Below are 12395 nucleotides of genomic sequence, written 5' to 3'. Positions count from 1 at the left end.
GATTTTCTTCCCTAAAGGACAATAATGGGTTTTTACAACCAGATTCTATTTTAATTGAGTTAAAATTTGCCATGGTGGGGTTTGAACACTGATTCTCAGAGCATTAGCTTGGGTCTTTGCATTACTAGTCCAGTGACAATACCATTATACCACAATGCCACCACCCCCTATTATGAATCAAGTGCCTTAATAATCCTTGATAGGTTGCTATGTTCCCATGGTGAGAATTTCCTCTTGGTCTATGATACGCTTCACGGCAGTGAGGAGTGGCATGCCGCTCACTAGTGGAGTGGTGTCATGGTCCTACCATTGTCAACGGCGCTTCTCCCTATTGAAGCACCAGGTGGCGCTGTCGGCAGACCCATAAGATCCTGCTGGCGTAAATGCCAGCAAGGTTTCGGCATTTGCCATATTGAAAATGTTATCTGCACTGCTGCTAATGGGATAGAGGAGTGTGCTGACCTGCTTTTTATCAGGCTTTTGTGCAAACCCCAAAGTGATCCTAAACTTATTGAATCAGCAATTCCAGTTTTACCACAGAGCTGCTATTAGTAACAATATAAGCTAATAACTATAGAACCATAGAACACTACAGCACAGAAACAGGTCCTTTAGCCCTTCTTGGCTGTGCCAAACCATTTTTCTGCCTAGTCTCACTGACCTGCACCTGGACCATACCCCTCCACACCCCTCTCATCCACGTACCATTTCAAGTTTTTCTTAAATGTTAAAAATGAGCCATCATTTACTGCTTCATCTGGCAGCTCATTCCACACCCCCATCACTCTCTGTGTGAAGAAGCCCCTCTAGTATTCCCTTTAAACTTTTCCCCCTTCATCCTCAACCCATGTCCTCTAGTTTTTTTCTCCCCTAGTCTCAGTGGAAAAAGCCTGCTTGCATTCATTCTATCCAAACCCATCATAATTTTATATACCTCTATCAAATCTCCCCTCATTCTTCTACGCTCCGGGGAATAAAATCCTAACCTATTCAACCTTTCTCTGTAACTCAGTTTCTCAAGTCCTGACAACATCCTTGTAAACCTTTCCTGCACTCTTTCAACCTTATTAATATCCTTCCTATAATTAGGTGACCAAAACTGCACACAATACTCTAAATTCGGCCTCACCAATGTCTTATGCAACCTCACCATAACATTCCAACTTTTATACTCAATATTTTGATTTGTAAAGGTCAATGTTTCAAAAGCACTCTTTACGACCCTATCTACCTGTGACGCCAGCTTTAACTGCAGTCCCCTACCCACGCCAAATAAAATTATATCTGTCGGAATTGGAGCCATGACTTCTGCATCTGCGTCCCACTCCAGAGTTAACCCCACTCAGAAAGAATCTGACCCTATGCATCTGGTGCAGAACAATCAAGCCTCCTGCTTTGTGTCCGGATGTTAAAATGTGTGCCCGGCTTAAATATGTTTCAATTTGAATTTCTGTCTCCAAAGTAAGCAGGCCACATGAGATTGTTACTGAGCAGATCCCACAGGAGGCCCCATGCCCTTCTCCAGCTGCTCCATTTTATCTTGAATCAAAAGAGACAGTTTACAACCTAACTACCTTACAACGTCCACTGGTTATAACGTGTTCTAAGCCATTGTGAGTTGAAATTTCTGAAACCCTCAGTGTCAGATCTGGAGGGTAGGGGGTACCTCAAAGATGCACTGGGGAGTGCTCTTGGAACTTCTTGGGTAAGAGTTTGCACAGAAGTACAAACTTCCTCTGGGAAATTGTCCTGCACTGAGAACCATCTGAAAACGCAATTCAAATCACAAACTTTGTTCTGGTGGCACAAGAAGTTACCCACGGAGTGTTAGGAGTATTATCGTAAGGGCCCAGACTGAACCCCCCCCCCCCCCCCAAAAGGACTGGTTCACCCACATCCCTGAGCAGCACCCCCTCCACCCTCCTCCCCCAGGGGCTCCTCACACCCACCAACTAACTTCTCCTCTGCCCTTCCCCACGGGACTCTCCTCCCACCCTTCCCAACTCACCACACTCCAACAATATTCACCACATCTCCATATCAGATTCCCCCGACCTTACAGATGAAACATATTCTCCAGCCACTCTCGCTCCTAAACCGGAGAATCCCGCCTGAGGTCAATGGATTTTTGCGTGATCTGCCCCCATCTCGTCTGGTACGATTCCTGTGGTGGGCAGGAGGAGAGAATAGCCCCCCCCCCCCCCCCCCCCCCCCGCCCCCCAAGATGTATCACTTATATTACTCTGTTATTGGGGTAGAAAGCAGGTGGACTTATTAAGAGAGGGAACAGAGACGTATTGTGAAGGGAGAAGACCTTAGAAACGCCTTTAAGAGAAGGAGTGATTGCTGTTTGGAGTTTAATGATCTATCTGTTGTCCATCTTGTCCTCATTAAAATATGACATGCAGGTCACTAATTATTATCCGGGTTAAATTATGCAAACCTGTATGACATTCTGCTTATTATAGTTATTAACAGATTTTCCATGGCATTGCTGATCTGTGATTTTGCGATTACATTCTTTTTGCTGTTGCATTTCCAGCCCCTCCACAAGCGTATCCTGAATCTTACAATCATTGTGACTGGGTAGTTTGTGCCAGCCTAAAATCCATTGGCTTTCAGCAGGGCAGGAAGATCACGGCAGAGAGCAGGGCCGGACATTCCCAGCCTGTGACACTTTACATGCAGGAAGTTTCTGCCCCCTCACAGTACCCCATTTGTTCATTAAAAAAAAACTACGACTGGACATCTTAAAACCCTGAAACAATTTCAATATCAAGAATTATTTTGAGTTCAACAAGAATGCACTTGAAGCACTGTTGGATTAGTTTGCCAAAGTCACCTCGAATGTGATTCCGTAACTATGGAACTAGAAGGCCAAGACTGAGTAAGTTTTGGCTTAAGATCAGGTCATAGCTAAGTGGGTTTGTGATGATAGAGGGGAGGATTCATCTTCAACTCCCTCAGAATTCTCATCTCTATATATCTCTTGGTGAAATAATCTGAAAGCACATTAATTACACCTGGCTGTACCTCACCCCCACCCCTCCTAACCCTACTTAAAATGTTCATTTTCCACCAAGGTTTTAATGCCTCCTTCTTCGACTCAGTGTCAATTTTTGTCAGACTGCACTGCTGTGAAGTGCCATGGGATATTTTTACTCTGAGAACGGTGCTATATAAATGCAAGTTGTTGTTGGTTGGCTGGAGCATGGAGGGGGGAGCAGTTGGGCTGGAGAGCTGCCCGTGCAAGAGAACAGTGAGAGATTGAGGCAGCGATAGTGCTGGCAGGGAGAGGTGGCAGAGCAACCTGATAGAAATGAATAAATGGACAGCATTGACTGCAGCATTAGCAAACCCCAGGTAACTGAAGCATCACAGTGCCACCTATCGTGGAGATAAAGGCCAGCAGTCAGTGTGCCACACTGCCATCTGCCTGCAGGGCTGAAGAGTGTTATCCAAGGTAAATAAACAGAACACATGAAGTTAACATGAGTGAAAAGGGTAGGCAGTGTGATTAGAAAGCATGGAAGGAATAGATATGACAGAAGAGTGTGTCAAGAATAAGTGAGACATTTGAAGGAAGTGGCAGCATTCACAAGACTTTTGATACGTTACAAGCAGATCTGTTCATAATGAATTAGGTGATGTGCTGCGGTGTCACAACTGTGATCGAACTTTTAAAGGAAATAAAAGTGACTCAAAGATTGCATAGAAAGCAGAACCCTACAAACCCAGTCTGGGTAGATAAGGAAGCAAAACCATAGGGAAAATGAGTTTTTGACCAGTCAAAAAAACATTTTGCTAGATCAGGTATGAAAAGTAAAGGTGGATTGGGAATTTAATTGCACAGTCCCCTTCTGATGCATCCATGCTTTCCAATCTATATCAACAATTCTCCAACAGTTTCCATTGCATCTTGGAATAATTACAAATATGTGAAAGTTTGCTTTGGCATATCTTAACAATGGCCAAAACAAATATTAGCTTGTATCACTGCTATGCTGACAGTGCCTCTATTTATACTGACAAGTACCTTTGGATGTTTTCAATGCAGGAATATTCACTTCTTATTTACTTTGCGATTTGGCGTATTTTTTTAAAGAATCAAAGTCTGTTTGGTTTGGAGACGTGTGGTGCATTTCTCTGTGGATTGTGCAGAGCAGTGAGTGTCTGACAAGTAAAGTTTCTCTAAGATTCTACCATCCACAGGATGGATTTCAAACCAAGTCTTTATTTGTAAATTTATTTATATTAATAAATTTGCATATTTATTTGCAAGCTCACTTTTAATAAACCTTGTCTTCCAAAAAAAAATCAGTTTTCTGGAATGACACTGAAATCACATTAAAATAAAACAAACCCCATGGGAGTTTTAAACAGTTGTGACAAGTTCTGGATGTGTTTCTTACAGTCAATCTTTTTGGCTTTAACTAATTAAACTAAATCAAATTAATTGAGGGGCAAATTAAAAGGGGCAGCTCCCAAAAAGAAAGGAACCACCCAAAGCAAACAGACAAAGTGGAAAGGAAACTTAAAACATCAATTAAAATGGGATTAAAGGAGCTGATAATACAGCCCCACCTGCTGTGGTGCCCAGCGGGCACGGACTTCTTACAATCACTGTGTATTATTGTGGCGAGGTTCTTTGTATAATGACCTCAACAAGGCCCAGGAGGTTGGTCCTTCTGAGTATGAGCTCCCTGATTGAGGCCACAATTGCCTGCCCAATCAGGGAGCCTCACCTGAGTATAATAATTAGGAGTGCCAGGTCCACTGGCACTCAGGGTTCTGACTTTCTACCTAAAGAACTCTGAGGGATAGAATAGAGTTTGTAAATAAAAGTAATCTGGTGAAAGGACACCAGCCTCTGAGAAGTTATTTCACTTTAGTCATAGATAAAGATTTGACTTGTGGACATTGTTTATGGGTATGTGTATGCAGGTGTGTCTCTATATTTAGCTAAGTAAGGATTTATGTAGGTGTGAATGTCTGCTGCTGTATTTAGGTGTGTTCAAATGTGTGCATGCTCATTGGTAGGTATGCATGTGGGTGTATATGGGTAAGTGTATGTAGGTGCATGTGTCAGCATGTTTAGATGTATGTGTTTATAGATGTATATGGAAGGACATGCATGTAGGTATCTGTACATGTAGGTGCATATCACTGTGAAGCTATGTACAAGTGTAGGTATATGAACATGGAAACATAAGAAGTAGGAGCAGGAACAAACCATATGGAGTGTAGACTAAAGTAAAGTTAAAATTTATTTATTAGTCACAAGTAGGCTTACATTCACACTGCAATGAAGTTACTGTGAAAATCCCCTAGTTGCCACACTCTGTTGCCTGTTTGGATACACTGAGGAGGAATTTAGCACGGCCAATCAACCTAACCTGCTTATTATTGGCCTGTAGGAGGAAACTACAGCGCCCAGAGGAAAGGCACTCAGACGCAGGGAGAACGTACAAATTCCACACAGACCCAAGCCGAGAATCGAACCAGGGTCACTGGCGCTGTGAGGCAGTGGTGCTAACCACTGCGCCATCATGTTGCTATAGAGCCCCATGAACCTGCTTTGTTGTTCAACATGATCAAGACTGAAACCTGCCTTGATTCCATCTTCCCACCTGTTTTCCATATCCTTTGATTCCCTAAGTCTGTGTATCTCAGGTTTAAATATACTTCATGATGGAGCTTCAACAAGAAAATTCCAAAGATTCACAAAGCTCTGTTTTTTCATTCATGTGACAGAATGTGGCTGTCGCTGGCTAGGCCAGCATTTATTGCCCATCCCTAATTGTCCATGGAAAGGTGGTGGTGAGCTGCCTTCTTGCACCGCTGCAGTTGCTGTGCTATAGGTACACCCACAGTGCTGTGAGGGAGGGAGATCCAGGATTTTGATTCAATGACAGTGAAGGAACAGTGATATATATTCCCATGTGAGGATAGTGATTGTTCATCTCAGTTCTAAATAATAAAGCCCTTATCCTCAAACTACACCCATGTTCTAGATTCTTCAGCCAAGGGCAACAACCAGGAGGTTGGCCTGACTCTGATAGGCCCTTCTGAATTTTGCATGTTTCACCTCTCATTCTTCTATGCTCCAGAGAGTATGGACCCAATTTACTCAACCTCACATCATAGGATAACATTGTCATTCAAGGAACCAATCCAGGGACCTTTCTGTACCACCTCCAAGACAAGATTATTCATCCTTAAATATGGAGAGCAAAACTGTGCTGCGTACTCCAGATGTGGCCTCACTGAAGGCCTATACACTTGTAGCAAGGCTTACTTACTCTTGGACAGGTCTTCTTCCTTTGTAACTGCACCGTGTTCCTTGTACAAGTGCACCCAAGTCTCTCTGAATATCAAGCCTTTTAAAAGCCATTGTGCTTTTCTATTCTTACTGCCTAGTGAGCAATCTTGGATCTCCCCACATTATACTCTATCTTGTTGTCCACTCACTAAATCTATCTCTTTGCAGCTTTGTATCATCAGCAAAAGTAGATATTAGTCTGCCTCTTTGTCTAAGTCATCAATATAGATTGTAAATATCTAAAAGCTTTAGTTTATTTATTAGTGTCACAAGTAGTCTTACAGTAACACTGCAGAGAAGTTACCATGAAAATTCATTAGTTGCCACACTCCGGCACCTATTTGGGTACATTGAGGGAGAATTTAGCATGGCGAATGCTCCTGAACAGTGTGTCCTTCAGACTGTGGGAGGAAACCGGAGCACCTGGAGGAAACCCACACAGACACGGGGAGAACGTGCAAACTCCACACAGTGACCCAAACTGAGAATTGAACCTGGGTCTCTGGTACTGTGAGGCAGCAGTACTAACCACTGTGCCACCGTGCTGCCCCCGAGTGTTTGTTTGTGTGTAGCTGTCTGTTGTGTATGTGCTAGCATGTATGTCGAGGTATGTGTATATATGCTGGTCTGTGTATATGCTGGTCTGTGTTTGGGTGAGTGTATAGGTGTGGCTATTTATGCTGGTGTGTATGTAAATGCAGTGGGCTGGTGTTTATGTAGGTTGGTGTGGGTTTATGTGTGCTGATTTTATGTGTGCTGGTGCCTGTGTGTGTATGTAGGTCAGGGTTCTGGATGTGAGTGTGTGCTGGCTATGTGTGCTGAGTATATGTCGATGTAGGTGTACTGATGTTTGTATATATATATATATATATTCTTATGTATGTGTTTATTTGTTATTCATTCAAGGGATGTGTGTGTCAGAATTTATTGCCCGTCCCTAATTGCCCTTGAGAGGTTGGTTAGTGGTGATTAGCCTCCTTGAACTGCTGCAATTCATATGGTATAGGTACATCCACAATGCTGTTAAGGAAGGGGTTCCAGGATTTTGACCCAGTGACAGTGAAGGAATGACGATATAGTTCCAATATGGTGCGTGGCTTGGAGGGGAACTTTCCAGGTAATGGTGTTTCCATGTGTTAGCTGCTCGCATCCTTCTAGATGATAGTGATCGTGGGTTCGAAAGATGCTGCCTCAGGAGCCTTGATGAGCTCCTGCAGTGCATCTTGTAGATGGTGCACAATGCTGCCACTGTGCAGTGGTGGTGGGGGGGAGTGAACGATTGTGAACGGAGTACCAATCAAGTGGGCTGTTTTGTCCTGGCGAGCGTTGGGAGTGTTATTGAAGTTGCATTCATCCAGGTAGGGAAGAGTATTGCATCACATCCCTGACATGTCTTGTATATTATGGGCAGGCTTTGGGGAGTGAGGAAGTGAGTTACTCAAACCAGGAATCCTTGCCTCTGACTTGTTCTTGTGGCCACAGTATTTTTATGGCTAGTCAGTTAAACTTCTGCCCAATAGTAATCCAATAATAACCCCCAGGATGTTGCTAGTGGGGACTCAGCAATGGCGATGCCGTTAAATATCAAGGGGTGATAGTTAGATTCTCTATTGTTGGTGATGGTTTTTACCTGGCATTTGTGTGGCATGAATGTTACTTGCCACTTGTCAGCCCAAACCTGGATATTGTCCAGGTCTTGTTGCATTTGAACATGGACTGCTTCAGTGTCTGAGGAGTCATAAATAGTGCTGAACATTGGACAATCATTAGGAAACATCCCCAGTTATGACCTTAAGATGGAAGAAAGGTTGTTGATGAAGTGACTTAGCTGATTGGGCCTAGAACACTATCCTGAGAAATGCCTTCAGTGTTAGCCTTGAACTAGGTCAACAGGCCTCCAATGCCCAATGTGCTGGGATGATTCTAACTAACGGAGAGTTTACCCCTGATTCCCATTGACTCCAGTTTTGCTAGAGCTCCTTGATGCCATACTTGGTCAAATGTAGCCTTAATGCCACAGGTAGTCACTTTCACCCCAATTCATGTGTATGTGCTGGCATGTGTGTAGGTGTGGATGTGTGGGTGAAGGTGTATGGTGAAGGTGTGTGTGTGCATGCAGATGTGTATGGGTGTGTGTGTTTGTGTGTGTGCTGGCATGTGTGTAGGTGTGGATGTGTAGGTGTGGATGTATGGGTGAAAGTGTGTGTGCGAGCAGGTGTATATGGGTGTGTGTGTAGGGGGATGTATGTGTTTACACTGAGGAGGGGAAAAGCAATCAATTCTCTCTAAGAATGGTTTTTGAAAATGTTCACCAATCTTACCAGTTACCCAGGAACCCTGCAATAAAAATGAAGGAATAGATTTCCATTGGGCTTTTGCAGTTATTCCTGATTGATTCCAAGGCAGAGCACCGGAATCCATTGAAAAATGACAATGACCATTGACACTATGGGTGGAAATTTACCGATTTTCCCTGCATATTGATGGGTGAAGCGAGCTGGGAAAATCGCACGAGAGCAGAGAAATCAGGATCACGCCCGATTTCTCAGCTCGAGCAATTTTATGAAAGCTGGATTTCTGGTGCAGTCAGCCTCCCGCTGGAGGCTGAATAATTTATTTCAATATATTTAAATTTTTATTTTCCTGTGTTTAGCGAACCTGGCACTGAATCATCCAGGCTCACTTGTCTTTATGGCCTCAGTGGGAGAGGTTCTCTCTGGCAAGGAAGCCAGGTGCCTGCTCCCCATGAACAGGAATCAGTTGTGTTGGCCTTGAGGTGAAGCTGAAGGCCGTTGAGGCCCCCCCCACCCACCCTGGGGAGGCCAAGGGCAAGGGGGAGGTACTGCTTGGGCAGTGCCAGTCTGCTGTGCCACCCTGGCACCTTGGCACTGCCAACCTAGCACATGGCCAATACCCAGCAGGCATTGCCAACCCAGGCAGTGGCATGGGGCAGGGCCTATGGGGTGCGGGGCATATGGGACGGGGCCTGAGGCTGTAGGACCTGAAAGGAGTGGGGCATGAAGGGGGCGGAGCATGAAGGGGCAGCCTGATCAGGGAGCGGGGTGGGCACTGCACACTCTGCCTGCGATTGGATTGGGGGGAGGGGGGCAGCACACTGCCACTCTGCAATGGAATTGGACCAACAAAGGGGGAAGGATGGGCCGGCTGCCATTTTGCAACAGGATTGGATCAGTGGGAGGGGGGGCACAAATGGTCTGAGTGGGGCTGGTGGGTGCTCGATGCCCATGCATTGTGTGGCTTGTGATCAGCTACAGGCCCCGCGATTGCGGGGGAGCCAGTTGAGGCTGCCTGCAGCAGGGGCCTCACAGCTCTCTCTCTCTCTGTCAGACCCCTGCTGCTGCTGCTGTTGAGCATGTGCACCATCAGAGGTCTGCACCTGCACAGTAGCTCCCTCTACAGGCTAGCTGGTGAATTAAACTCCTCCCACTGCCTGCAGCAGCAAGAAACAGTTTGCGTCAGTTTTTCAAAGACAGGTACATTAGCTTGAGTGTGAAAACGGTCGAAAAAATGGATCAGGAACTCTCCCATTTTCACACTAGCTGGACACTTTAAATCATTATTGTGAAATTCTGCCCTATATCTCCAGAATTTCTGCTTATCTTTCACTGAGGTTATAATGAATAGATGAGAGAATCTGATGGGAATTTACCCAAAAAATGTCTAAGATACAAAATATTAAATGGTTCACTGTAGATCATTAAACTTACTCATACAATTACTTCCCCTTCTGAAATCTCTCTGAAAATGATTGCCTCTAGAGATTACCCATCATGTAATCTCTGAGATTTGAGTTAATAGGGCTTCTCACAGCTATCGCCATGCCTGCAATCTATTAGCCCCCAAAAATGGATTAAATCTAGCAATTCCTCAAGTAGCCCAGAGTGGTATACTGCATGCATTGTGTGATTGCAACTCACCGAATTTTAAAAAAAGCCTGGATCTCTCTGACTAACAACAAACACCATGATATTTTGAAGTGAAATGAATGTAATATAACCAAGATTTTTGTCATAAACAAATAGACTGGCATTTACATTGCATGCTAGTGCTTCCTGATTATAGTGGTGTTGCTCCTCACCCCCTAAGCCTCCACCCCACACCGCTGACAAGAACCAGTGCTTTAAGAGCAACTGTGTCCAAATCTGACCGCTCCAACTCTGCTTTGATTAGGGTCTCACGTCACATTCCACCCCTGGTTCTGCTCGGGTCTTGTGCTGGAACCTGTCGAGAGAGCTATAAATATATACAGCATAGATTTGTCCCATGGTATATGCTGGGGCAATCCAAAACCAATTTTGCTGCGTTGCGCCTTCCCCATAATCCATCAGCAGAAGAGGATTTGGAGCCCAGGCCGTGACAAGGCAATTAGTAGGAAATACACAAACGTGTAAAATAGGAGCAGAAGTAGGCCATTCAGCCCCTTGAGCCTGCTTCACCATTCAATAAGATTATGGCTAATCGTTTCGAGTTCCAAATTCCCATGTACCCCCAGTAACCTTTGGTTCCCTAGCCCAGCAAGAATCTATCTTAGATGTATTTGATAGCCCCCACTTCCACTGCCTTCTGAGGTAAAGTTCCAGGTTGCACAATGCTCTGAGAGAAAAACATTTTCCTCATCCCTGTCCTATAAGAGTGAGCTTTAATTTCAAAAGAGCTCTGGACACATCCATAAGAGGAAACATCCTTTCCATATAGTCCACCTTGTCAAAACAGTTTGGGATTTTATATATTTCACTCAATTCATCCCTTACTGTGTGACCTTTCTTCATAAGACAACCTGCTCATTCCAGGTACTAATCTAATAAAACTCCTTTTAGCTACCTCCAGCACCTAACATCCTTCCTTAACTAACTGCACACTGAATTTGAGATGTGGTCTCATTAATGCCCTAGATAACTGAAGCATAATATCTTTGCTTTTACATTAAGTTCCTCTTTAAATAAATGACTTCAGTCCATTAGCTTTCTGATTACTTGCTGTGCCTATATGCTAACATTTTCTGACTCATACACCGTAACATTTAGACTGCACTGCATCCCAGAACTCTGCAGTTGTCCACCATTTCAGTAACATGCTTTTTTTTATTCTTCCTGCCAAAATGAACAACTTCACAATTTCTCACATTACATTCCACCTGCCAGATTTTTGCTTCCTCACTCCACCTATCGATATCTGTCTACAAACTCCTTGGCCAGAAATTTCTGCCCGTTCATGCCAGTGGGATTCTCCGGTCCCGCTGCAGGGAACGGAGATTTGACTGAGCGTCAAATTCTCCATCCTCGCTTGCTGCAGCAGCGGAGCGTGAATGGCTGAAAAATTTTGGCCTTTATGTCTTTTTCACAACATGCCTTCCTAACCAACTTTGTATCAACTGCAAATTTAGCTGTTATGCCTTCACTTCGCTCATCTAAATCATTGCTGTAAATGGAGAAGGTTGAGGTCCCAATACAGACCCCTGCGAGACCCCACTCATCATATCCTGCCAATCAGACATAAGACCCATTTCTGTTTTCTGCCAGCCAGCCAATCTTTTATCCATGCTAATATGTTACCCCCTATACCGTGAGCTTTTATCTTCTTCAATAACCTTGGAGGTGGCACCTAATCAAATGCCTTTTGGAAATCCAAGTACAGTGCATCTACATGTTCCCCTTTATCCATAACGCTTATTACCCCTTCAAAGGTTAAATGGCTAAACATGATTTTCCTCTCACAAAATGATGCTGACACTTCCAGATTCCTTTAAGGTTATCTAAATGCCCAACTACAACCTCCTTGGTGATCAATTCTAACACCTTCCCCATGACAGATGTTAAGCTAACTGGCCTATAGTTTTCTGACTCCCTCCATGCGTGAATCAAGGGGTTATATTTGCTGCTTTTTTGTTGAAACCTTTGCAGAATCTAGTGAATGTTGGTGGTGCAAGTATTAAAGTTAAAGTTTATTTATTAGTCATAAGTAAGGCTTACAAGTGGCGACAATCAGAGATTTTAAAACGAAACTGGGTGGGCACTGGAGGGATAGAACAGGGGGTTGGGATTGATTGGGTTGC

Source organism: Carcharhinus amblyrhynchos, chromosome 19 (assembly GCF_965287045.1).
Source record: "Carcharhinus amblyrhynchos chromosome 19, sCarAmb.v2.hapA, whole genome shotgun sequence".
Lineage (NCBI taxonomy): Eukaryota > Metazoa > Chordata > Chondrichthyes > Carcharhiniformes > Carcharhinidae > Carcharhinus > Carcharhinus amblyrhynchos.
The sequence above is the reverse complement of the archived record's forward strand: the minus strand, read 5'-3'. Positions refer to the sequence as shown.